The sequence below is a fragment of the Manis javanica genome, chromosome 3, assembly GCF_040802235.1.
Source record: "Manis javanica isolate MJ-LG chromosome 3, MJ_LKY, whole genome shotgun sequence".
Classification (NCBI taxonomy): domain Eukaryota; kingdom Metazoa; phylum Chordata; class Mammalia; order Pholidota; family Manidae; genus Manis; species Manis javanica.
In genome coordinates this window covers 12,758,073-12,783,716 of record NC_133158.1, presented here as the reverse complement: position 1 = coordinate 12,783,716, position 25,644 = coordinate 12,758,073, and the positions used below count along the sequence as shown (strand labels likewise).

At 39.3% G+C, this 25,644-nt stretch overlaps 2 long non-coding RNA genes and 1 other non-coding gene across 23 annotated transcripts in view; 2 read left to right on the top strand and 1 right to left on the bottom strand.

The window, feature by feature from the left end:
* LOC108391663 (uncharacterized) overlaps positions 1-25,644 on the bottom strand; it is a 284,047-nt gene that overhangs the window by 86,246 nt on the left and 172,157 nt on the right. For 8 of the 12 annotated variants that reach the window (XR_012128935.1, XR_012128934.1, XR_012128928.1 and 5 more), the window contains exon 4: positions 8,896-9,365. This is a non-coding gene — a long non-coding RNA (uncharacterized lncRNA). The remainder of the gene's footprint in view (positions 1-8,895; positions 9,366-25,644) is intronic. The other 4 variants (XR_012128936.1, XR_012128937.1, XR_012128933.1 and 1 more) reach the window with 1 other exon arrangement.
* The window catches only part of LOC118972528 (uncharacterized), a 465,003-nt gene that overhangs the window by 273,680 nt on the left and 165,679 nt on the right, over positions 1-25,644 (top strand). The window lies entirely within an intron of this gene.
* LOC118972569 (U1 spliceosomal RNA) lies at positions 9,205-9,368 on the top strand. Its single transcript, XR_005061603.1, has one exon. It is a non-coding gene; the product is annotated as a U1 spliceosomal RNA (small nuclear RNA).

Sequence of the window (25,644 nt, the reverse complement as noted above, 5' to 3'; positions counted from 1 at the left end):
GCCAAAAAAAATAAAATCCTGCTGGCTCTGAAAATAAGGGATTTATATCTTTGTGAAACTTTCCTCCCCAAATACTTTGTTGTGGAAGTTGGAAGGCAGAAAGAAAAGAAGGAAAGAGAGAAAGGGGGAAAGGAAGAGAAAAGAAAGGAAGGAGGGAAAGCGAGAAAGGAAGAAGTGGAAGGGAAGCTAGAAGGAAAGGAGAGGGGGACAAAGAGCGAGGAAAAGAAACTTCTTGTGTGATATAATCAGATTTCTTTTTAAGGTGGCAGGGATAAAGGAGAAGGTTTGGTCTGGGATCCAGTGTGAACAGGCCGCCCCCCGCCTGCCCCCAGCAGGCTACACATCTCTGCAGAGCTTGCGGGCCGGCCTGCACCGCCAAAGCCCCGTGACCCTCTTGGAGTCCCCTGCTTGCCGAGGCAGCAGAAGCAACCAGGGGAATCTGGCTGTTTCCCATTTTCATTCTTCTGCATGCCAATAGCAGATGATACTGGTGCAAGGTGACGTTCCTGGAACCATCCAGGTCAGCTGTGATTTGGAAATTGGGACACAGTTCTCAAATCCTTCCTGCCTCTGTGCAGTCAAGTTTGTGGTGGGATTCTTCCTAGCTGGTGTGTTACAAAATGTGCACAGTGTGGATCTGGCCAGGCATAAACCCAAGGCTTGTATTCTGCTAGGCTTAATTTTATTTTCCTCTCCGTCGAGAATATATCCTGGCATATTTGCATCAATGGAATACTCTGCAGTCATTAAAAAAGATGATATAGATGATAAAGCAATTCTACTTGGCAGGAAAAGATACCTGTGTTATACTGGTTACAGGAGCACATGTGTAATATGACACATTTAGCATCAATTATCTCTGGATAGTAGGATTGCAGGTGTTTTTTAAATGTTACATCTTTCTATATTTGTGTTTTTGATTCTAATAATTATAGCTAAAGTGTATGGAGGATTTCCTGTGTGGTAGGTGCCATGCCAGGTACTTCATGGAATCATCTCATTAGCTTCTAGCAAGAGATCTGTGAAGTAGATACCATTATCATTTCATTTTACTGATGAGATAACATAATTAAGTCCCTAGCTCAAGGTTATGCAGCCAGAAAGTGGCAGAAGAAGGCACTCAAACCCACACTCAAGCCCATTCTCTTAAGTGACACATGACAATATTTTTTTCTGAAAACAGTTAAACTATTTGAAAAACGATGTTTCATGACAGTTCATTTAAATCAAATGTTGAATAAAATAAAACTATTCTAAATGAATTGGTAAACAAACAATTACTGATGACGCAAAGTGTTACGGATAGTCCAGTATGTGAGTATGCAGGCTATAGGTATCATTCCATTGTGTGTGCTTTTATTTTTAATTTTTAATTTTTTTATTTTGCTATCATTAATCTTACAATTATATGAAGAATATTATGTTTACTAGGCTCTCCCCTACTACAAGTCCCCCCCCACAAACCCCATTACAGTCACTGTCCATCAGCATAGTAAGATGTCGTAGAATCACTACTTGTCTTCTCTGTGTTGCAAAGCCCTCCCCTTTCTCACACCCCACACATTATACATGCTAATCATAATACCCCCTTTCTTCTTCCCCGCCCTTATCCCTGCCTACCCTCCCATTATCCCTAGTCTCTTTCCCTTTGGAAACTGTTAGTCCATTCTTGGGTTCTGTGAGTCTGCTGCTGTTTTGTTCCTTCAGTTTTTCTTTTGTTCTTATACTCCACAGATGAGTGAAATCATTTGCTATTTGTCTTTCTCTGCTTGGCATAATACACTGAGCATAATAACCTCTAACTTCATCCATGCTGTTGCAAATGGTAGGATTTGTTTTCTTCTTATGGCTGAATAATATTCCATTGTGTATATGTACCACATCTTCTTTATCCAGTCATCTACTGATGGACACTTAGGTTGCTTCCATTTCTTGGCTATTGTAAATAGTGCTGCAATAAACATAGGGATGCATCTGTCTTTTTCAAACTGAAGTGCTGCATCCTTAGGGTAAATTCCTAGAAGTGGAATTCCTGGGTCAAATGGTAAGTCTATTTGGAGCATTTTGAGGAACCTCCATGTTGCTTTCCACAATGGTTGAACTAATTTACATTCCCACCAGCAGTGTAGGAGGGTTCCCCTTTCTCCACAACCTCGCCAACATTTGTTGTTGTTTGTCTTTTGGATGGTAGCCATCTTTACTGGTGTGAGGTGATATCTCATTGTGGTTTTAATTTGCATTTCTCTGATAACTAGCGATGTGGAGCATCTTTTCATGTGTCTGTTGGCCATCTGAATTTCTTCTTTGGAGAACTGTCTGTTCAGCTCCTCTGCCCATTTTTAATTGGATTATTTGCTTTTTGTTTGTTGAGGTGCGTGAGCTCTTTATATATTTTGGATGTCAAGCCTTATCAGATCTGTCATTTACAAATATATTCTCCCATACTGCAGGGTACCTTTTTGTTCTATTGATGGTGTCCTTTGCTGTACAGAAGCTTTTCAGCTTGATATAGTCCCACTTGTTCATTTTTGCTTTTGTTTTCCTTGCCTGGGGGGATATATTCATGAAGAAGTCACTAATGTTTATGTCCAAGAGATTTTTGACTATGTTTTTTCTAAGAGTTTTATTGTTTCATGACTTACATTCAGGTCTTTGATCCATTTAGAATTTACTTTTGTGTATGGGGTTAGACAGTGATCCAGTTTCATTCTCTTACATGTAGCTGTCCAGTTCTGCCAGCACCATCTGTTGAAGAGACTGTCATTTCCCCATTGTATGTGTATGGCTCCTTTATCAAATATTAATTGACCATATATGTTTGGGTTAATGTCTGGAGTCTCTAATCTGTTCCACTGGTCTGTGGCTCTGTTCCTGTGCCAGTACCAAATTGTCTTGATTACTATGGCTTTGTAGTAGAACTTGAAGTTGGGGAGCGACATTCCCCCACTTTATTCTTCCTTCTCAGGATTGCTTTGGCTATTCGGGGTCTTTGGTGTTTCCATATGAATTTTTGAACTATTTGTTCCAGTTCATTGAAGAATGCTGTTGGTAATTTGATAGGGATTGCATCAAATCTGTATATTGCTTTGGTCAGGATGGCCATTTTGACGATATTAATTTTTCCTAGCCAGGAGCATGGGATGAGTTTCCATTTGTTAGTGTCCTCTTGAACTTCTCTTAAGAGTGTCTTGTAGTTTTCAGGGTATAGGTCTTTCACTTCCTTGGTTAGGTTTATTCCTAGGTATTTTATTCTTTTTGATGCAATGGTGAATGGAATTGTTTTCCTGATTTCTCTTTCTATTGGCTCATTGTTAGTGTATAGGAAAGCCACAGATTTCTATGTGTTAATTTTGTATCCTGCAACTTTGCTGTATTCTGATATCAGTTCTAGTAGTTTTGGAGTGGAGTCTTTAGGGTTTTTTATGTACAATATCATGTCATCTGCAAATAGTGACAATTTAACTTCTTCTTTACCAATCTGGATTCCTTGTATTTCTTTGTTTTGTCTAATTGCCATGGCTAGGACCTCCAGTACTATGTTAAATAACAGTGGGGAGAGTGGGCATCCCTGTCTTGTTCCTGATCTCAGAGGAAAAGCTTTCAGCTTCTCACTGTTCAGTATGATGTTGGCTGTGGGTTTATCATATATGGCCTTTATTATGTTGAGGTACTTGCCCTCTATACCCATTTCGCAGAGAGTTTTTATCATGAATGGATGTTGAATTTTGTCAAATGCTTTTTCAGCATCTATGGAGATGATCATGTGGTTTTTGTCTTTCCTTTTGTTGATGTGGTGGATAATGTCGATGGATTTTTGAATGTTGTACCATCCTTGCATCCCTGGGATGAATCCCACTTGGTCATGGTGTATGATCCTTTTGATATATTTTTGAATTCGGTTTGCTAATATTTTATTGAGTATTTTTGGGTCTATGTTCATCAGGGATATTGGTCTGTAATTTTCTTTTTTGGTGGGGTCTTTGCCTGGTTTTGGTATTAGGGTGATGTTGGCTTCATAGAATGAGGTTGGGAGTATTCCCTCCTCTTCTATTTTTTGGAAAACTTTAAGGAGAATGGGTATTATGTCTTCTCTGTATGTCTGGTAAAATTCCGAGGTAAATCTAACTGACCCGGGGGATTTTTCTTGGGTAGTTTTCTGATTACCGCTTCAATTTCTTTGCTGGTAATTGGTTTGTTTAGATTTTGTGTTTCTCCCTTGGTCAGTTTTAGAAGGTTGTATTTTTCTAGGAAGTTGTCCATTTCTTCTAGGTTTTCTAGCTTGTTAGCATATAGGTTTTCATAGTAGTCTCTAATAATTCTTTGCATTTCTGTTGGGTCTGTCGTGATGTTTCCTTTCTCATTTCTGATTCTGTTGATGTGTGTTGATTCTCTTTTTCTCTTAATAAGTCTGGCTAGAGGCTTATCTATTTAGTTTATTTTCTCAAAGAACCAGCTCTTGGTTTCATTGATTTTTTCTATTGTTTTATTCTTCTCAATTTTGTTTATTTCTTCTCTGATCTTTATTATGTCCCTCCTTCTGCTCACTTTAGGCCTCATTTGTTCTTCTTTTTCCAATTTTGATATTTGTGACATTAGACTATTCATTTGGGTTTGTTATTCCTTCTTTAAATATGCCTGGATAGCTATATACTTACCTCTTAAACTGCTTTCACTGCATCCACAGAAGTTGGGGCTTTGTATTGTTGTTGTCATTTATTTCCATATATTGCTGGATCTCCATTTTAATTTGGTCATTGATCCATTGACTATTTAGAAGCGTGTTGTTAAGCCTCCATGTGTTTGTGAGCCTTTTCGCTTTCTTGGTACACTTTATTTCTAGTTTTATACCTTTGTGGTCTGAAAAGTTGGTTGGTAGGGTTTCAATCTTTTTGAATTTACTGAGGCTCTTTTTGTGGCCTAGTATGTGGTCTATTCTGGAGAATGTTCCATGTGCACTTGAGAAGAATGTGTATCCTGCTGCTTTTGGGTGTAGAGTTCTGTAGATGTCTATTAGGTCCATCTGTTCTAGTGTGTTGTTCATTGCCTCTGTGTCCTTACTTATTTTCTGTCTGCTGGATCTGTCCTTTGGAGTGAATCTTGTGTTGAAGTCTCCTAAAATGAATGCATTGCAGTCTATTTCCTCCTTTAGTTCTGTTAGTATTTGTTTCACATATGCTGGTGCTCCTGTGTTGGGTGCATATATATTTAGAATGGTTATATCCTCTTGTTGGACTGACCCCTTTATCATTATGTAGTGTCCTTCTTTATCTCTTGTTACTTTCTTTGTTTTGAAGTCTATTTTGTCCGATACTAGTACTGCAACACCTGCTTTTTTCTCCCTATTATTTGCATGAAAGATGTTTTTCCATCCCTTGACTTTTAGTCTGTGCATGTCTTTGGGTTTGAGGTGAGTCTCTTGTAAGCAGCATATAGATGGGTTTTGTTTTTTTATCCATTCAATGACTCTATATCTTTTGATTGGTGCATTCAGTCGATTTACATTTAGGGTGATTATCGATAGGTATGTCCTTATTGCCATTTCAGGCTTTAGATTCGTGGTTACCAAAGGTTCGAGGTTACTTTCCTTACTATCTAAGAGTCTAACTTAACTCACTTAGTATGCTGTTACAAACACAATCTAAAGGTTCTTTTCTATTTCTCCTCCTTTTTCTTCCTCCTTCATTCTTTATATATTAGGTATCAAATTCTGTACTTTTTGTCTATCCCTTGATTGACTTTGGTGATAGTCAGTTTAATTTTGCATTTGCCTCGCAATCAGCTGCTCCACCCTCCCTACCGTGATTTTACTACCTCTGGTGACAGCTATCCAACCCTAGAAACACTTCCATCTATAGCAGTCCCTCCAAAATAGACTGTAGAGATGGTTTGTGGGAGGTAAACTCTGTCAGCTTTTGCTTATCTGGAAATTGTTTAATCCCTCCTTCAAATTTAAATGATAATTTTTCTGGATAAAGTAATCTTGGTTCCAGGCCCTTGTGCTTCATGGCATTTAATACGTCATGGCACTCCCTTCTGGCCTGTAAGGTTTCTGCTGAGAAGACTGATGTTAGTCTGATGGGCTTTCCTTTGTATGTGATCTTATTTCTGCCTCTGGCTGCTTTTAAGAGTCTGTCCTTATCCTTGATCTTTCCCATTTTAATTACTATGTGTCTTTGTGTTGTCTTCCTTGGGTCCCTTGTGGATCTGTGGATCTCCATGGCCTGACAGACTATATTCTTCCCCAGATTAGGGAAGTTTTCAACAATTACCTCTTCAAAGACACTTTCTATCCCTTTCTCTCTCTCTTCTTCTTCTGGTATCCCTATAATGCGAATATTGTTCCGCTTGGATTGGTCACACAGTTTTTTCAATATTCTTTCATTTTTAGAGATCCTTTTTTCTCTCTGTGCCTCAGCTTCTTTGAATTCCTCTTCTCTAGTTTCTATTTCGTTTATTGTCTCCTCCACCGTATCCAACCTGCTTTTAATACCCTCCATCGTGTTCTTTAACGATAGGATCTCTGACCTGAATTCATTCCTGAGTTCTTGGATGTCTTTCCGTACCTCCATAAGGATGTTGATGATTTTTATTTTGAACTCCCTTTCAGGAAGAGTCACGAGGTCCATATCATTTAAATCTTTCTCGGGAGTTGTATTAATTTTACTCTGGACAAGGTTCCTTTGGCGTTGCATGTTTGTATATGGCGCCCCCTAGTGTCCAGAAGCTCTATTCTGGAGCTGCTGAGCCCCTGAAGCAATGTCAGGGGTTACAGGGGAGCGGTACTGGGGGTAGGAAAGAGCTGTTCCCCACCGCCTGGCTGCTGTGCCTGTCTCCACTGCCTGAGACAGTGGGCCAGGCACACAGGTATAAGTTTTTGTCCCAGAGCAGCCAGATATGGATCCCTGCTTTCCACAAGCAGCCAGAATCCCAGTCTCCCCAGGAACTCTGCCTGTATTAACTTTCCAACCCGGTAGTCATGCGAGTCTCATGAAAGCACCATGAAATGTAGGTTTGTGCTCCCAGCACAGATCTCTGGAGCTAGGTATTCAGCAGTCCCAAGCCTTCCACTCCCTCCCTGCTCTGTTTGTCTTCCTCCCGCCTGTGAGCTGGGGTGGGGAGGGGGCTCGGGTCCCGCGGAGCCACAGCTCCGGTAGTTACCCTGTTCGCTGAGGTCTGCTCTTTTCTCCAGGTGTGTGCAGTCTGGCACCCTCCTCTTTCCTGTTGCTCTCTCAGGATTAGTTACGCCAATTAAATTTTCTAATCGTATCCAGTTTTAGGAGGAAGCCTCTGCCTCTCCTCTTACACTGCCATCTTTACTCTATCCTGTGTGTGTCTTTTTATGACCCTAGAAAACATGAACATATCTATGCTGATACATTAACCGCTCCTCTTCCAATGTGGGAGTGGGAATAATCTCAGACTCTTCTTTTGATTTATAGTGTTTTCAAAATTTTAGTAGTAGTAAGTAGTACAGTTGACCCTTGAACAACTTGGGGATTGGGGCACTGAACTCCTGCACTGTTGAAAAATTCATGCGTGGCTTTCTACTTCCCCAAAACTTTACTCACAGCCTACTGTGGACTAGAAGACTTACTGATAACAAATAGTCGATCTATACATATTTTGTGTATTATATGTAATATATACTTTATGCTTATAATAAGGTAAGCAAGAGAAAAGAAAATATTTCTTCAAATTGTCACACATCTGCACAAGTTTTCCCAATATATTTATTGAAAAAAGTCTCATACTCGTGGACCCACATAGTTGAAACCCATGTTGTTAAGGGTCAACTGTACTTAAGGAAAGAAAAGGGCCAACAGCCTCTCTACCTGCCTTCCTGACACCTGGTGAAGCTGCCTGAACCCCCTTTCATGAGTTCTAGACCAATAGGTTGTCTTTGATTTTCTCCCCCTTGGGACCTGCCACACCTGGGCTTTGGCCTTCTTTGAGAAGAACCTGAGCTTGTGCCTTAGAGACAAGGAACAGAATCCATGATGTCCACAGAGTTGGCAGCACACTGGAAGATAAGACTGCCTCCAAAGTTTCACATCTCTGTTTGCACATTGGGGCAGCTCACAGAGGCCCAAGCCTAGCTTGTCAAAAGAGGATGGTTAAAAATAGGACTCTTGACTTCCAGGGCTCAGGAGGCAGGGCGTAGCTACTGGGCATCTGAAAATTTAAAAATAATGTCAAGATTTCTGCAAAAGCCCCTATAAGAAGCAGCTGGAATGTGTGTCTTGCACCTAAAGGAGAGGCTGTATATACCTGGCAGGGGGACTCAGTGCAAACCAGGTGCTCTGCCCTTATACATGGTATTTTGTCTGAAATTCATTCAGGAAATATTTACTGAATGCCTACTGTATGCAAGGTACTGTTCTAGGTGCTTAGCGGCAGCAGACACCAAAACTGACCATCCCTGTCCCTGTGACACCAAACATTCTAACCCTTCCACCAGCTTATCTGCTTAGAGAAGACCATCTCATGCTTTAAGACACAGAATTATAGGCCCAGCCTGGAGACTTCCATGACCATCTAACTGGGAAAAGAGATACATTTTTCTGAGATTCCATTGTATTTCATTGGCACTTATTTTTCTATTATGTAACTTATTACACATGTGTTTTTTTATGTGTAGTGTAATTATTTGTTTATGTTTCTTTTTCTCAAAGACCATGAGCTTGGGATACCGGGGTTCAAATCCAGTTTCCACCACTCAGCTAGCTGTGTGACACTGGGTCAGTTACTTCCCTGAGACCCAGCTTTTTCATCTGAAATGTAGGGACATTAATATGTAAATCAAAAGACTCTGGAAGAGTTTGCAAGATAAATGTAATTGTGTTCATACAAAAACATGTATGTGAATATTTATAGCATCTTTCTTCTTAAGGATACAAAACTGGAGGCAGGCCAGATGTCTTTCAACTGATGCATGGGCCATCAATCTGCTACATTTGTATTACAGAACACATAGTACTCAACAATAAAAAGAATAAGTTGAAACAGGAAATAACATGGATGCACATCAAATACATTATGTTAAGTGAAGGAAACCAGAATCAAAAGGCTACATGCAGTGTAATTCCACTTATGTGACATTCTTCCAAAGGCAAAACACAGGGACAGAACAGAGACCAATGGCTGCGAGGGGCTGAAGTGACAGGAGTGGATGGCTGCTACAAATGAGTAAACATGAACCTTTTGATACTTACCTGCCAGGGGAAATACCATGATCACAAAGGGAGTTTTCCTAGGGCGAGGTTTATCAATTGCACCCTGGATGCACTGACCCCTGCGATTTCTCCAAATGTGGGAAACTCAAATGCAAAATTTGTGGTAGTTGGGGATTGTGTTCGCTCTGTCCCCTGGAAAAAAAAAAAAGAACCTTTTGAGATGATGGATTATTCCTTGTCTTTATGGTTGTGTTTACACAACTGTATTCATTGGTCCAAACTCATAGAGCTATATACTATGGAATTATGGAATTATGTTGGATGGCTGGCAGGATGGATGGATGGAAGGAAGGAAGAAAGGAAGAAAAGATGCATGACTTTAAACTTAAGGGAGTTTAGTGCCTTTGAAACTTTGACCAATAGGAAATAGAAAACAGTGAATAAATTCCTCTCCAACAGTTTGTATAGCTTCCCAAAAAGTGGTCCTACAAGAATAATTGGTCACACCTGCTGCCATGAGTGGACAACTCAATAATACACACTCATATTTGCTTCCATTCCTTCCTTCCTTAATGTTCCATTTTTTCCTCATTTCTGCTTCCTGGAATTGCACACCTTAATTAAAAAAAAACACAAAAGCTTTTGTCCCAGATTTTGCTTGTAAAGGAACTTAGGCTAAGACCCTGGGCATAGCCACTTAACTAGGTTCTTGCCAAGAGAAATGGGAGCAGAAGTGATGTGTGCTGCCTTTGGTCCTTCAACCTTTGGGCATGTCTCCTGCATACTCCCTCTTCCCCTTGCTATGAGTTGGAATCCAAACTGTAACTCAGATTCAAATATGTACAAAAAGTCAACCCCCTAAGAGATGGTAGACCAATAGGGAAGGAACTTTGGTTCCTGGATGACCCTATGGAGAGGGGAGCCTTGACAGTACATCTCAGGACAGTTAAATGAGAAACAAAGGAATCTCTGTATTCTGTAAACCACTGTATTTTGGGGGTCTCTTTGTTATAGCAACATAACCTTTGCCTAAACTAATATGGGGGAGAATATGGTTTGTCAAGTAATCTCCATGATGGTGACTTTTCTAAAACGTGGTGATCATATATTTTATCACTTTTTTGGATAGAGGAGGTACTATTAATAATGACTTGGGGAGGATAAGAGTGAAATAGTTTCCTTGTTTGTAAGCAACTTCAAACATTTTGTAAGAAGATCCTTGACATTTACTTGGATTCCTACCTTCATTATTAGGATTGAGGGGAAGGATGGAGAGAGGCATTAAAATTAATAGCATGTGACCAAGAGGGAGTTGCTGGCTGGAAAGTTGCTGGTCATTGTATAGACAGGGTATATAGAATGTCCATTCCCAGGGGATATGGATGTGGCAGTTGGCAGCCCTGGGATCCATATACATTGGCATCTTTGGTGAGTCTAAACAGATTTCTCACATATCTTGAAATATGTAAAGGATCGGAGGAACCAAGAGTGTCTTGGCTTATTTTGAATGGAGAGGGGCCTGTAAGGAGGACCTTAAAACCAGCAGGTGCATGGCTGTGAGGCTCCAGAGCGTGGCATTCTGGGTCTGAAGGCTCTAGAGCCCTTTGCAGACACTCTTTGAGACGTAGTGGCCCCAGAGTGTTGCACTAGGGCCCAAATGACAGAGTGCTACTTTGAGCTTGAAAGACTGGCATTGTCCCAATAGGCGCAACTTGGATACATGAAAATAGTAGTGAATGAAATACCAGTGTTGCGTAGGCAACTGCAGAGTAGCTGTTCAGGAGAACATCTGAGCTCAGTTCCACACATGTTCCCTCTCCTTGCTCTCTCCCTAGATGGTTCCATGTGCACCCATGATGCCCATGTATTACTTGTTTAATGAAACAGTCTTCTTTTTAAGATGGTAAACAGACAAAATTTAAAAATAAAACATCCTTATATACAAAGAAAATTTGCCCTCAAAATGATTTTTATCACTTAAAATTAGTGGGGTGTCTTTTGAGCCTTCTTCATGAGAACTTACCTCTACCTACATCATTTTCCTTCATTGCAAGCCCCTTTGCTGAGCAAACAAGGATTATCATTAACCTAAAAGCCTCAGTCTGATCCCAGATCCACTGCTTTTTGCTCTATTACTTTTCCAGTGCCTTCCCTGACTACTGTCCCATCACAACGTTAAGCAGTGAGCAGGAGATAGCCTAACGTCACGCTAGTTAGATTTCAGGCAGGCTGGGAGCCACAGGAAAAGTAATTTACAGGACCACATTATTAAAGCTACAAAGCACTTAGTTGGAGAGAAGAAATGTTAGCATTTAGATATAAGAAATCTTAAAACCATAATTTGCCAAATCAAATGGTTTCCTTGGACCTAAATAAATATTCTCCCTGGGACAGATCTGAGGAATCAGGCAGCTACTTTTATCTATCACTTTCCCTGTGTCTCTCTCCTCTGAGTCAAATCAGCTCTGCAGAATTCAACCACAGCTCCTTTATAATTCCTCTCTATTCCCAGCAAGGGACAAAAGTAGTACAGGAGCAAAACACAGAGCCAGCTGCCACTGCAGTGTTCCGACCATCTGCCGCTTCTTTATTTGTCCTTACTCCGTAAACGTTTACATGTTCTTCCTTATTTCTTTGTGGAGGGCAGATGGGATTGCCATCATTCTATTCTGTTTTTGAATAGAATAGTTATTTAATTCTATGTTAGTTAATTTATATAAATTATCTCATGTAATCCTCACAAAACTTTATAAATAAAGCATTATTGCCTCATTTTACAGATGGTGAGACTGAGGCTTAGAAAGTGGAAAAGGTTTGTCAAAGGCCACAGGGTTAATAAGTGGGATCTTGTAAACCTGAAGGCTCTTTTGAAAATCTGTGCTATAGTGATAAACTTTAAGAAAATTTGTGAAGTAGGGGAGTATTTTTAGCACCCTTTAACACCCCTCTTTGAAGCCATGGAAGCTCCCTACTGTCTGTTCCACCTTTCCCTCTACTGTCAGGGATCCCAACAGCTTCAAGAGTGTCCTTTCTTACTGGTGTTTGCACTTGAATATGGGTCTCTTGGAAAGCAAGGTAGTTGAAAGATCAAGAAATAAACCTCTAAAGGCTGAAGTTCAGACCATGCAAGCAAGTGACAGGGAAGATATTTGCAGATTGGGCCAGGCTGCTTTGGTGACTCTAGGTGGATAGCTGCTCCTCCGAATATTTTTAACAATCTTCCGTCCTCAGCAATGTCAAGTTCATAACAAGACTTCTTAAAATAGGTTACATTGTCAGGCTCTTCAATTAATTAAAACCAGAAAAACAACCAAAATTATTTAAAGCCATTGCTATGATTCCATAATATTTTGGAGAGGGAGGGTGGCAAGTCCAAATTTATTCAGACCCATAGAGTAGAAGGATTCAGATCTCTGAGTGTGTTATAATTAGGTGAACAAGACACCTATTTTCTAGCAAATAAAAATGTATTCTTTGGGTAGTCTTCTTCTCTAAGTCCCTGGGTCACCGGTTCAGTCTGCTGTTGAAAGTCTGAAGCATCCAGTTGGCAGAACAATAGACTTCTCTCTTGAAGAATGAACAACTGTGAGTTGAGTTTGGACAGTGATTGTTCTGTTTCCAGAAAGTCCCTGGGGGGCAGAAAGGCATAGGACTTGAAAACTAAGCCAGGTGTTAGGCACCTCCTCAGGGGGTCCTCCTCTGCCAGTCTCCAAAATCCGAGGCCTGGAACAGGCTGCACTGACTTTTTCCAAAGGTTGACCTTTATTAGAGAGGCATAGGCAAGGGAGTTTTCCATGCACAGTGCTTCATCTCTGGATTTCTGGATCTGACCTCCTGGTTCAAGAGAACTTGCAGATGCCAGCCTCTAAGACAGTGTGTGACTGTGAAGTGTTGAGTTTTACTTTCAGAGCCTTTTCTCATTTCCAGGAGGAGAGGTTGAGTAAGAAGGGTATTTGGGATATTATTTGGCTTAGAAGCAAGTTCGTAGAAAAGAATATCACCCCAGGGGTTTTCTATCATAGGTGAATTTTACTCCTTTGCTAAATGAATAATTAATATTGTTTTAATATGAAATGGCCCTTAATTTTGACAATTTATATGTATAAATGCCCATCCCTTCTTTCTCTTAAACCAAATGGATTATTTGAACCTGCTAGGAGGACTGCCTAAAATAAGAAAACATTTGTGTGGTCTGTTGATATTCACAGAGCACATTTGACATTAACTAATTTGCCTTCTATGAGAAACAGACTTCAATGCTGTTCAAAGAGCTTGAGCTTTGAAATTAAGTAGCACAAGTTGTGTTTGTGTATCTTCTGACTTGTTTAGGTGGTTGTTTTAATGGAAGCTTTTACGAATGAAGGGAAGGAGGTTGCGGGAGCAGGGACAGAAGGCCAGCACAGGCCTCCTGGAGAGCGCATTTCACCCACCAGGAGTGAATAAGCACATTAACCATGGATTTGACTCCAGGTTCAGGTTCTTAAAACATAGCTTTTGTATGCTCGCTCAGGAGGCTGTGTAGGCCACACTTGGGGCTGTTTAGCCTGCAAGCGTCAAGTTAGACTCAGCTAGAGAATGATGTTAGAAAATCAGAGGGATCCAGAGAGAGAGAAGAGTCAGGGTGCTCTGTCAACTCCCCTCTGATAGTAACCAAGGCTACTACTTATCTCCTCGGCCCAAGGAGTAGTTGTCTTAGCTTGGGCTGCTATAAAAAATTACCTCAGACTGGATGGCCTGAACAATCGAAATTGTTTTTTCACAGTTCTGGAGGCTGGCAAGTCGAAGATCAAGGTCTTGGCCCATCTAGTGTCTAGGAAGTGAGGGAACACTTCCTGGTTTTCAGATGACCCTCTTCTCATTGTATCCCTTCGTGGCAGAGAGCAGAGGAGCAGAGAGAGTACCACATTCTCCTGTCTTCTCTTAGAAAGGTGCTAATCCCATTCATAAGAACTCTACCCGTAAGACCTAATCATCTCTCAAAGGCCCTGCCTCCTAGTACCATCTCATTGGGAGTTAGGATTTCAACATGTGAATTTGGGGACATATAACATTCAGTCCATAACAGTGGTCATTTAGGTTTCCTAGTCTCTAGGTGCCTCTTCACCCCTTGTTTGACCACACCCATACCTCCCTTCATTAACACTGTTTCATTACATTCAACTTCAGGAGTGGTGCATCTTTACTGGCAGGATCCTGATAAACCACACCACTGGCTTTTCCTCAATAAAGCTAAGAAATACTAGGAATTGGCCTCCTTATGATGACCCCAGAGTTGGGTCAGTACTAATAACAGTGGAAGCCAACACTCAGTGAGCATGAAGAGTACCAGGAAGTGGAGACTGAACAGTTTTCTCAAAATAGTAGGCTGTAGGGGGCAGAAATCATTACAGGGAAGTTAGAGCCAAAGCCTATTTAAGTCCAGTGGAAATGATCCTTTAAGTAATAAAATTGAGTATTACTTTTATTAATACTGAATATTAATGTTAATATTATATGAACCTTTTATTTTTCATTAATATTAAGTGATTCTTTAAAGGTACTGGGTAAATGTGGACAAGGAATCAATTTTAATAAAGTCTCTGCTTAGCACTTGCTGTAAATATCTTTACCATTAATTGTCAGGGACTTAGAAGACTTAATATCTATCTTTCCTCCCCTCCTAACTTCCCCCTGAGGAATTCCCAGGCTCACGTAACACTGTCCCCACACCACCATCTGCCACGGACACGGCAGCAGAACCTTGGTGTCGCGTCTCCTGGGCCTGGCGATGTGGGGAAGAATCTCTGTGCTCCCAGGGAGATTCTCTGGGCTACTTGGGGTTTTGACCTTGTTAAAATTGGTTCTTTGTTGCTGATGCATTTACTTATGAGCTTCCCCTCTCTGGGGTTCTCTTTAGTCTAACATGTAAATTGCTTCAAATGTATGCATTGTGCTAGAATGAAGAGAAATATGAAAAGTTAGGCTGGTTGAATATCAGGGTGGAGGGGGTTGGTGTGACTATGTCATGTATGGAGTCTTTGTTCTTGTCTCCTTTCATTCACTAAAAATAATTGTCCAAATTGCAAGTTCTGGTAAGTTTTTGGGTAGTGTTTTCAGCATTGTCTGGGTAGTACTGGTGTTGGTATTAGTGATGTGTATATGCTTGTATGCGTCTGTATTTGCTGTCTAATACTCTCCTTTCATCAAAATCCACTAAAATAAGGTTTAAAGACTTTTCCTACTAGTCTTTGGGAAAGTTGAACCCAAAGCTCATGTATCCCAGATGTCTTGCTTTTCCTTCCGGGGCATGTGTGCTCCTAAGAGTAACTTGAGCTTATCAAGAACAGGCAAAGTCAAGATAAATGTGAAACATCTTTACTGGAAGAATGTGAGAGGAAATTATGTTCAACTTAAAATGAAATCATCTATGAGAGTGCAGAATTCACATGAATTTTCACTATCAGATGGGTGGCATTATGTGTTACTTTTTCAGTGAGTAACTGTATGGACCGTTCCTGGATTGCATGAATGGTAACAGTAACAATGAACATTTATCAAATTCTTATTATATGCTAGACATCTATATCAAATTCAATCATCACGCTAGCCCTACGATCTACTTGTTATGATTCCCATTTTATAGATCAGGAAATGGAAGCTCAGATAAATTGGTTAACTTGGTTAATTGGTCATATACTAGTACATAATAGAGTGCTGACTTAATACTAAATTGCCTCCCTGTACATGCAACTTTCATTTTAGTTTACTTTTAACTATATGACTCTGTATGCTTGTTAATTTTAAAAAAATGTCAAACCATAGTATTATATACAGAGTAGAAATGGAAGTTTCCATCTTCCTCCTCTTTCTCTCTTCTATTTTGTTTCTACTTCCTTCTTGTATATTATCCTTGAAGTAGCTCTACAGACCTTTACCATGTCTTCGAAGCCTAGACTATTAGTCTCTATCCTGTGAGGCTGCGTTGTTGGAAAAGCAGAGAAGCAGTTATGAAACTTTTCTAATAGAACAATCTGCCCAATATTTAATTTAGATCCTATTTAAGTGAGATTTTTACTGGGCACATCTGTTCAATCCCTGGAGTATAATTATTTAAAAGTTAGAAATATTATACTCTCAAATATATAGTGAGTATATGTCATGGAGTTCTCTAATTCAATAACAAGGAACATAGCAGGATGACAAAGCTGATTTAAAGGAGGATGTGAGAAAGTTATATATATATTTAGTCAAAAAATATTGGAACAAAATTGCAAATTTAGATAAACTGATCAGTTTCTTTCAGGTAATAAAATCATAACCTGTGGAATCATCTGTGCTTCTGAATGAAAATTATTTGCATCTCTAGGGAGCAAAAACTATTTGTAATTTATTGATCTTTTACCAGTTGACACCTAATTTTAGAGAGTCTGAGCTCTGATTAATAATAAGAGAAAGTTACCTTCTCTTAAAACAACAGCTGTCCAATAGAAATTTCTGCAATGATAGAAGTGTTTTTTCTTTGTGCTAATATGTACCCACTAGTCTCATGTAACCACTGAATTGCTTACAATGTGGATAGAGGGACTGAAGAACTGACTTCTTCATTTTAATTCAGATTTAACTGATTTTGTCTTATCTCTGAGTTTTGGGCATTTTTCTTAACACCTTTGTCTCTCCTACACTTGCCTCCATCCGTCTTTACTTTTCTTTTTTCGTATGAGGAGCGGGAAGGGACTGATCTGTTTACACACTGTTGCCCGTTTATGGCTTCCATCCAGCTTTCAAATCAGACTGATGGCCCCTGTGAGGACTGGGAATGCATCCGCGGGCACTGCAGTCAGGAGGGACGCACACACAGCTGTGGACCGAGGGAGCTGACGCGTTCCCCTCAGAGCTGAGGGGTAAATGTCACGAGAAAAGCCCTTGAAAGTGGTTCTCATCCCCTTTCTCCATCACAGACAACCCGGAATAAACTGCTCTTAAATGTTGAACTTCAATATCTTAGTGGTTGGGAAAGGCTTCTAGTAAGGAGATTTGAAGATAAATAGGTCGCTAGTTTTTAATTGGCTATCAGTGAAGTTCCCGAAGAGATTCCCCATAAAGGGAATGGACTCATGTAGCCTTAAAACAAACAAAAAAGGAACTATGATAAGATTTTTTTTCTATTTATTTTGGAAGAGCTATTGATGAAGTGATTGAGACTTTTAAAAAAAAAATGATAAGTCTGTACTGGTTTCTGGTAGACCTGACTCAGAAGCAGACAGGTCAAGTTGATTGTATCTTAGAAAGTAATTACTGCTTATATGCTTCTGGCTTTAGCCATTTCTGCCTCTTTTCAGTGACAAAGCCTCTCATTGCTAACTTCTAAGGGCTTCAACAATCCATAGATTAATGCCTCCTCAGCATCAGGATCTAAACAGTTATATTTGGCTGACTTTGTTCTGAAACTAGCCTGCCAATTGCTTGGTGTTCTGACCTGGATTTGCCAGTAGCTTGTCTGAAGGGGGCTCAAGGCACAAGGATTCTGAGTTGGGAATCACTTGGCCAGCCCTGGCAACTTCTGTGACTTGATTTCTTTTATCTTCCCATCTTCTTTACTTTGAAGGTAAAAATAACTGAAGCCTTTACTGAAGGTCAAGCAAACTTTGCTGTAAATCACTACAGGATCCAGACAGAGAAGGAAAATTAAAAATAAACTCTGCTCACAAATCATCTTGAAATTTCACTCTTTAAAGTGTTTTAAAGCCCTTTGTATTTAAAAAAGGCTTATAGAAACATATATGACTTAAACCAGAATGTCCACTGACTTTTTTAAAGCTAACTGAAGGCTAACCAGAAATGGATTTATTGTCTCACTGATATTGGTCAAAAGCTCTCTAACGTGTATTTTCACCTTCCTGCCTTATCAGAGTAAACAAAATGAATCAGGTATTTCTTTTAGTATCATATACCACATTATGCCTGTAACTCATCATTTTCCACTTGAGTTCTCACTATACGTAATCTTTCTTGAGAAAGGAAATTGAGTCAAACATTCAGTAGTATGAATATATCCTCTTTAATACATTGGGAAAATCTTTTTAAAATGACTTGTGTTATCATCTCATTTTCTTTTTCTATATGGCTCAGGTTTCTTGAGTGCTTACTATGAACTAGCCACTGTGCTAAAGAGCTTTAAGTGAATGATCTCTTCTAAAAGCTCACAGCAATGAGTTAGTAGTAGTTTTCTCCTTGGAAAAGCTGAAGAAACAGAGACATAGAAAAGTTAAGTGATCTGCTCAAGGTTACTCAACTACTGAGTATTGAAACTATGACTAAAGTCTTGGCATGTTTAACCACACAGACTTGCTCACAACTCAGAAAAGTCTTGACCCCCAGTCCCAGCTGTGAATGTTAACACACTAAATAGTTGCGTAACTTCTCCAGGCATCTGTGTTCTTATTTGCAAAATGAGGTTGTTATCTCCCTTCCAAAGTTGAGCTAATGCTAAATACTTGTAATATAAAATTATTTTTATATGTTCATTAGTGATATCTCTAGTGTATTGCATTCTAATTAATTGATCTCTTATGCTTAGATCATAAGTAGGAAATCTCGCTCTCCACCATAGGGGAAAAATTGGTATAAGACCTCCTTGGCCTAGTTACTGAATCACTAGAGAGAGTTCAATTAAAGGTGGTCTGGCTAAAGACATGACTAACTTATAGCCCCTGATACTCACCTCAGTTTCAACTTTCTTACTTGTTTTACAAAGTGTACAAACATTCAGTCATTTAAATGATTTTCTCACTGGCCTTTCAGATTGTCTATTATATTGTTTGTTTTTTAACTGTTTAGGTGGGTGAGACAGAACAGTTAGTATAACTTTGAAATAGCTAACACTATGTTTTTTTTTGCCTTATATCAAATTTCAGATAATTTTTCTGATACCTCTGCCTCTCCCATATTACTATTTCCATTCCAACTATTAGGACAGTTCTTCCCAAATTTGAGTGGGACTGTTTATGATTTGGAATTCTGTTTACTAACACTGATCAAAAAGAGTAAAATGGACTAAATGCAAATCAATTATGTACTGGCCTTGTGTTCTCTGGAAAATCTAATACAACTTGCCTGTAAGCAGAAACCTTGTCCTCTAAAAATGGTCTTGCTAGGGTGGCATATTATATGAGGGACATTAAAATCCAACATTTCAAGGAATAGTTTCCTACAGTATTGCTGTTTTATTTAAAATGTTCTCTTTTAAAATAAATTCCTTTCCTGGTTCACACAATGGCTTCTTTTAAGGAAAAATGCATAGAAAGTGATTAAGCTACTTGGAGTTGAACTTCCAGGCAGCCTTGCGGAATATGCATGATGTTTCATTTTTAAATCTCTCTCAAATGGAATTCCAAGGAGACATCAGACTTCATCATCTAAGAGGCAAATCAGTCAAACATATCCTCAGATGTTATCAGAGAATACGATCCTTACTGCGCGCATTCTCCAGTGGGCCACTACTGAAGATAATGGTGATAAAGTTTGCCCTACCAAATAACTTACAACTGGCTAGAAGATACCGTGAGGTGCTACCTCTATAAACATGTTAGCACAAAAAAGTGATGTTTGTGATGGGCTGAGTGAAAGGGAACCATGGCCCGCCAGGTCAGATTCTTTACTCTCTCAATCTGTTTGGCTCTTTTTGCTTCTTTTCTTTCAAGTACTTTTTAGCAAGTGAAACAAGAGACTTAAAGTCACAGCACTAGCTATACCCTGAAGGCAAGAGTAAAAACCCTTTTTGGTTTCTCATTTTCAAACACCTGATCCCAACGTCTGAAACATACTGGCAATAAACAGAGAATCAATGATTAAACAAAAAACAGAAAACAAAACCCAGAAATATTTAGCTTGGACTCCACATCAGGGGGAGGTTAAATAACATATATGGTCAGAGAAGTATTTATCCAGTGAATCCTGCTTGTCACTATTATAAACTTGGTATTAAGAATTCCACCCATGTGTGTAGGACCCTGTGATAGAGCCAAGTGAAGATAAACAAAACCACCCATCTGTTCTCATTTAAAGATATTCAGCTTTCCATATTAAATATGTAGGTCTGTTTAGAATATAACGGACACATGCTTCTTCGAGAAAAGAAATCCAGCAGAGAAAATGTAAGCCCTTTAAAATGGGCAACATGGTGTGTAAACAAGATAAACTATTAGAAATGTGAATAACCTGACTTATTTTTTCTTTACTGAAAGGGGGAATATCTTGATTGTTCTCGGTGACTATAAAAGCAAGATGTACTTCTAATCATGTTTCTCTCTGATGATGTCTCAGAAAATAGGGGAGATGCAGGTCTTATCGTGATAGAACTCTCTTTTTAATCTGATCGATGCAGTAAAGCTGAATTGTACTGAAGGCTGGTTTAGCTAAGGAATTTACACCAACCATCTTTTTGGCCAACAATATGCCTGGGACTATTGGGCTGTAAGGATTTCTTTCAGTATTTCTCTTCCTCTCAGCTCTGCATACACATCAGAACACTTTGTACCATGGAAAAACAATATAAATATCGTGTAATAAAATGACCTTTCCCAAATCACGTTTTGGCAAGAAGACGTTTTTTACAGCTGTGTCTTTGCTCTAAGTGCAGATGCCAACAGTGGAACTTTTACAAGCCCTACTAGAAGTTCGACGTCCAGTTGAATTCAGTTCTGGGGAAGCTAAATTCAGCAAGCTTCCTTTCCAAGTTTTTGGCAGACTGAAAATATATACCACCAATAAACCAGGGCCTTAGAGTTTGCTTCTGGAGGGAAGAAGTGTTGTGGGGGAAAGTCCTTGAGGAAGTATACCCAGAGCGATTATTTCTTTATTATTTTGTTTATTTGCTTGGCCAAGATAGTTGATTGTGTTGTCCTGAGAATCGTTGAACACAGTGACGTGTAAATAAGGAAATACCCTGAAAAGTGGCATACAAGTCCTCCTTTTTTGCTGAACTTTAGCTCAGAAATGAGACTGTTGTTTAGCATCTGCCAGGAGACAAGACATAGCTACTCTGGGGTTGGTTTTCTACAGGTGGCAGTGTTTTGCAGAATATCCGACAGACCACATTGTTTGTCAACAGCCTAATCCAGACGTCAAACAACATTTCTAGTCTGTTTCCAGAACATGGCCTTATCCATGTTGATTACCAGCAATGTTGGAATTCACAGAAACACATACATACTAAAAGTGATTGATGAGATTGTGAAGGATGAGAAGGGGAATCCAGAGAGCTCTGGACACTTTTTTTGACGATGAGTTTTCTAATTCAGTTTTCCTGGGCCATTGTACAGCACTAGGAGCTGAACAAGGAATAGAAGTCCCTTTAAAAACTATATATTCTCTCACTTAAGCAGCTCTAGAGTGTTCCTGCTCCTTTGTTCTCCTGCTCATGTTAAAGTCTTTTGAAAGGAGGTAAGCAATAAAGCAATGATTTAAAAACAAGTAACATTCACTTCCGGTCTCTTTTCTTAAGACGACCAATCAAGGGATCATAGGTTGGAAAGCAGGGGTCTCCTTTTCCTTCTCTAATTTTAATCCTCTTCCTCAGTTCCTTTCTCCAAATTCTCCTGATGTTCCTAATTCTTCTAATTCTCCATATCCTTTGAATTCCCCTACTTCTTTTCTTTCTCGTTCCATCTCTCCTTCCCTTCAGCCCTCAGCCTCAGCCTGCATATCTAGGTACTCTCATTTTCCAGTTTACAAATTGGGTCTAGATTTCCGCCCCCCCGCTCCCCCCAGAATCCTAGAGGAGGCCTAGCCAAACCAGGCTGGAATGGAAAGAGCCCATATAGTATCAAGATTTGTACTCCTGCCTCTCTATCTTTTGTCTTAAGATAACTAAGCTAGAATTCTTATTTTCTTGCGCCCGTTCCACTAGGAATTGCTGTGAACTCTGTAGGAAAAAAAAAATGGCACAGATGAAACAAAGTCTTACAAAACCACAAGCAGGTCGACCACATCTATTAGCAAACAACCTCTCCTTAGAACCAGGAAAAAAACTTTTTTTGTCAAGTCAATTCATTATAAATACATGCCTATCCTTTTGTTTTCTTATTCACATTCAGTTATACCTTGGGTTTAACTGATGGTAAAAAATGGGGAAAATGGTTAAAGAAAAAAAAAATCAGTTACAACTGTTTAATGTGTCATAAAACAGATACAAATTTTATATCAGAAAAATGCTTGCTTCTTCATAAAGGAGACATCTGCTGGTTAAATTCTAGGTCAGACTTTATACATTTGTCAATATTCAGCCATTTTTGACTTACAAAAATGGGAGTTTCATGTGGTTCCATAGAATAATATATGAAATTATGATTTCTGGCTAAATATCTCTTCAGCCCTCCAAGTCCTGGGGGACCCGCAGGACTTGAACCCTAGCTTAGATATTAAATCCATTAAGGTTCCTCAGAGTTGGAGTCCTTTTTCCTTATATTGTGTTGATTTGCAGGTTAGGGTAACTTTTATTGGCCTACTGAGTGTCTGAATTATACAGGAGAACAAAACCTTAACCCAAAGATATGGAACTCTAGCAGCTATACTTTAAGACATTATTGAGAAAATGGAGTTAGTATTTCATGGGATCATACACTGTTGAAGCTGGAGTCAACCTTAAATATTACATTACATAAACCCTTCATTTAAAATAGGAAAACTGAAAGCTAGGTAAACGGGAAGCATAAGGCCCAGACCCTCCCATGGTGGCTGCTAGTGTGAAGTTTCTTGCTACTCACTCTTCTTTATTCTATTCCTCGCCCTCCTGCCGATTTGTAATCTTTCTCTGGTCCTTACTTCAACTCACAGACTTTACATCTATCCAACAGAGAGACTGGAAGGACGGAGCAAAGAAAGGAATAAGCCGTCCCTTCCAAGGAGCCAATCTTCTCACTCTATAACTGATACTGGCCATTTCCAGACAGGAAACTGAACACTTGCTGTAGCCTTCCCCACCAACCCAGATCTCCCAGAAACATTAGAAAACATGTTTAAAATGAATTTGTACATAGCTGTGCTCGAAAACCAGAAAAGAACTCTCAGTGGGTCATTAACTGTGAGGAATCCCTGAAAGGTGGAAATAAGGTCAGATCAGATCAAGGAGTAAAACCAAAGCCCAGAAGGTGCCTGGGAAAGTTCATTTACCCTCTGCCAAATTCCAAATTTCACTTCCTCCTCCCAATCCCAGCTGAATCTGCAGCCCAGGCCCTCCCGTCCTGCAGCCTTTCTTACATAAGCACTCTGTTTACTGGCTTGTCTTCCATCAAGTTTTTCTCAATCTTTTTCTCATTATCACCCTCCTGACGGAGCTTTTGAAGGCCTTTTTTCCTAATCACTCCTCCATAAAACTTTAATACCATAGATATGCTGTATATCTGTTCATGCACTCTGTATGTTCATCTGTGCTTTGTACATTAAAAGAGTTAAGAACCTTGTTCCTCAAGAACTGATTTTTGCCCCCTTGAGAATGTGATGTCTTACACACCCCAAGGATCCTACAGCTTCTTTTAAGTTGCTATGATGGGAGCTCTCTGATTTCTCTCACATCATACAATGGGAATGGCCAATGTAAATGTATTTTGGGCTGTCGGTGTTGGGTGAACAGTTAACAGTGTCCGTGAACAGAAATGTTTTCTTCAAGTTTATTAAAGGATTCACAGGGGATGAAACTGAGCACTGAAATCAGTTTAGATACTTTTACTCTTTGTTTTACTTCTTCTTCTAGTGTCCCTAGGACATGCTTTTCAGAGGTGACAACATCTGCTCCACAGAGTAACTCACCGTGGTGGGCAGCCTATACGATGGCCCTCATGGTATTTATGGCCTTGTGTAGTCCCTTCTCCTTGAGTGTGGGCCAGACTTCCTGACTCACTCTAACACACAGATTCTGGCTGGAGTGATGGGATGTCACTTCCAAATTAGGTTATAAAAAGACTGGTTTCCACTTTGGGATCGTTTGCATTCCCCAGCCCCTCCATTTCTGTCCTTCTCTCTCAGTCATACCTCAGGTTACTGTCCCCTGGCTGTCCCTGGATTGCAGCCTTAGTGGAAACCCCAAGCTAGAGCCACCCAGCTACAACTGCTTCCAGTTTCCTGACCCACAGAAAATGTGACATAGAACATGTTGCTATTTTAAGCCCTAAGATTTGGGATCATTTGTTATGAGCAGTAGGTATCTAGTACATTCATATTTATTTCTGTGTCTTTTCCTTTCTGGAAGATTATTCATTATCATGTGTTGGCTAATCCACCTGTTTTATATCAGTTAGATGGCTGTTTCTTCTAGAAAGATACTGGAGTTAGGACCAAATACTTTGCCAAGCCAAAAATGGCCACCAACATATCAAATTAGAATTTAGTTTCCCATTTTACTGTTATGACAAGAGTGATAAATTTGATAGAACAAAATACGAATGGTTCATATAGAAGTAACCATGCTCAATTGTCCTCTTTTAGTTATATTTTTAAAATAGGACTATATGAAAAGGCTTCATGAATTTCACTCTTAACAATCCAGAATTTATAATTACTTAGAGGAGTCTGGGGAGTGATGGGATGTCACTTCTTTGTCTCTATATATGCATATATTTATAATTTATAGATAAATATGTTTTAACACATAATATTAATATTATAAAACTATCATTTTATTTTTGTTAATTATTTATTATATGTAATATAGAACATATATTACAGGTATGCACACACACACACACACACACACACACACACACACACACACACAATATGAAATGATTGCAAGGGGAATGCTTACCAGCTAACAAGAGCTATTTTTTTTTCTAAAACTGTAGTGGTACTTTGGCCTGTAAGTCAAAGAAAAACTATCTTCAAAGCCCTCATCTGTTCATCAGAGTAGTCAATGAGACCACCACATATTTCTCTTTTTTTCCAGTCCATATAATTTAATGTTTTCCATACTTGTTTGTCTGATCTGTTCATCCATCAGATATCAAAAAGATATTAAGACTTTAACTCATACTTTAATTAAGACATTTTATGAATTCTGAATTGTTTCTCCTTTCAGTAACTCTAAAGTAAGTGAATACTTTTTTTCAGACATTTTTAATATCTTTCTTTTCTTGGCCCTGCTGGTATTGGACTAGTTTGATTGATTCATTAAGAACTTACTTCTTTTTTTGAAATAGCCAGTCAGGATTTTTCTCTGATTAACAAGAAAGCAGAAAACTAATTTTTTGCAGAGATTTTAGCAGATTGGATACATGGAGATTTAGAGATAGATTTTGAGAAGAAAGTATTTTTGTGTAGCAAAAGTATGAAAGATGTCTCATTCATAATCTGGCTTAATGACTTAGTATGATTTAATTAATAATAAGTAAGTAAATGATTTGATTTAATTAATATGACAAAAGTACTCAGACCATGAAAGATGGCCCCTGTTGCCCCATATCATCCATATGCAGTGAGCAGATCTAATGTTGTGGGGGGT